General features: G+C 33.6%; 1 long non-coding RNA gene across 1 annotated transcript in view; it reads left to right on the forward strand.

Moving 5' to 3' along the window:
* LOC137658311 (uncharacterized) overlaps positions 1-2500 on the forward strand; it is a 111479-nt gene that overhangs the window by 61693 nt on the left and 47286 nt on the right. The window lies entirely within an intron of this gene.

Below are 2500 nucleotides of genomic sequence, written 5' to 3' on the forward strand. Positions count from 1 at the left end.
TATGTAGTGTACCAGAATTAATGAAGCGAACTGTACACTCGGAGTGCGGTACGCCAAAGTACCTAATAGGTAGACGAGACTTGGAGGAGCAGAATTAATCTCGTTATTGTTTACGAAAAGAGAGAGAGAGAGAGAGAGAGAGAGAGAGAGAGAGAGAGAGAGAGAGAGAGAGAGAGAGAGAGAGAGAGAGAGAGAATAGTAAACAGAAGAGGAAAGTGGTAACACTGTTGTTCACTTTCCCTGAGCCTTGCTTCAGTGGCTGTGATTAATAGGATGACTTCCGTTATATCGATTTCTATAATAAAAGGGAAAGAAATTTATTAACATCAAAATGATGTAAACTAACCAATAAACATAACCTTCTTAGAATTGCCAATTATGCTGCTAAATTAATAATAATATCTAAAATATTAATAAAAGCATCAAGTGTTAAATATGAAAAAACAAAAAAGAGTAAACAAAAAAATATACATAAGGATAAATGAACAATAATACAAGTCTTTTTTATTTCATGAAATCATCCAAAAACTTTAGAATTAAAAAAGGAACATTTAGGTAATTCATATTTTCAACCAATATTAACGTCCAATGAACTTTTAAAATTAAATTTTTCCTTTAATTAAGGTATTAACTATATTCCACTCGATACATTGTTACAATATGACAGACAGAAATTAAATTCATTGCGTAATTTTAATATGAAATAAACAATACATGGACCCACATACATACATACATACAAACCGTGATTAGTTATTTGTATACATCTCGGTAACATTTCTAAATCATTAGTTATTTGATGATAAAAGTCCTCATATATTAACAATTAGAGAGAGAGAGAGAGAGAGAGAGAGAGAGAGAGAGAGAGAGAGAGAGAGAGAGAGAGAGAGAGAGAGAGCATGTAATCATGGAAAACAATGCAAACGTTTACGCAAGACAAGAAACGTTAGATTCCCCAAACCCTCCCAAAGGGATCCCATTAAATATCACAACTTGACATCTGAATTGAACGATGAATTGCAAAAGCATCGGTCAGAATCTACCTCGATCTCCTCTTTGATTCGTGTTCGAACAATGACAAAAACAACTAAACTTTCCGGAGACGAGTAAACATTGCAGAGTCATTTTCCTAAAGAATGAGGAAGACGGAAAGAGACAGTTGTCTCTTTCCAGAGAATCCTTCAGCCATTCTTCAACCGATGTTCATCTTGATTTTTTCATTCTCATCGTGATTCTTTCATTATCATCTTGATTCTTTCATTATCATTCGTGTTTTAGTGTTGTTTACCTGTCCTCGTCTGAGGGACTAGTTTATATAAGGCAAATGCGGGGCAAAGTTTTCATGAAAACAGTGTATTCAAATCTACATACATTTATGCATTATCCTCCTATAAATAAATATATTTAACTATTTCTTAACACAGAGAGAGAGAGAGAGAGAGAGAGAGAGAGAGAGAGAGAGAGAGAGAGAGAGAGAGAGAGAGAGAATAATGCTATTAATATACAAAAGTTTATATTAAATAAAAAAGATTAATACATCTTCGGGTACAATTTACCAACGAGAAGGCGATTAAAAAACTTCGTAGTAATATTATTACTTGCATAAAAATGTTTCTAACTTCAGAAGCGGTGATGAATTCGCTTTTCGAGAATGAGTTTTCCTTTATCGATAGAGGAAAAGGAACAAATAGTACCACAGTCTGTTATTAGAGGGAAAGCAAGAGCTAAAAAAGGAGGGAATAGACAAGATGGGCTTTCTTATCGGGTGTTACACAAATGCTTTCATCTAAACACAAACTTTGCTCAATACAAAATTCGACAGCCACAAAAAAGATCATAAACCGGATCTTCTTGTTCATTACACTCTCGAAAGTTAATGAACTCGCGTTTTTATGACGTCATCAAACGGTCCTAAAAGACTTTATAAATTGGAATAAGCAGAACATAATTAAACGATAAGAATGATTAAAAATTATCTCGTAAAATGTGGAAGATAAAATGATTACATAAAACGTTAGCTTCAGGTATAAGAGACGATGAACGTTGCTACTGTAGTTCTTGGAATTAAAAGCGGGTTAATAAGTCTTAATGGGAACATGGAAACATCAAAAAGACTTAAAAGTAAATTGAATGATCTTATGAAATTTGGGACATACGTTCCATACCGGGGCCAAGGGGGCCATTCAATGATGCATAAAGCTGTAAAATCCAGCAAATGTTGAAATGATGACAACATAATTATACTCAGTTCCACAATCTTCCAAATCCGGTACATAGAAGCAGGTCTCAAACCAAATCAATCTATTATTACAGGAATATTCATGAAATGGATTTAGTGATTACAGTTCCCTAGCGACCGAACGTATCGTATTAAACGTACTAATACCAAATACACTGTACAATTATTTCTCACAATTAGTATTTCTACATTAACCTCTACGATATTTTCTTACGTCGATCTAAACGTTCTTTTACTTGCTTCATCATTATCGACATAATT

Source organism: Palaemon carinicauda, chromosome 19, assembly GCF_036898095.1.
Source record: "Palaemon carinicauda isolate YSFRI2023 chromosome 19, ASM3689809v2, whole genome shotgun sequence".
In the NCBI taxonomy this organism is placed as follows: Eukaryota; Metazoa; Arthropoda; class Malacostraca; order Decapoda; family Palaemonidae; genus Palaemon; species Palaemon carinicauda.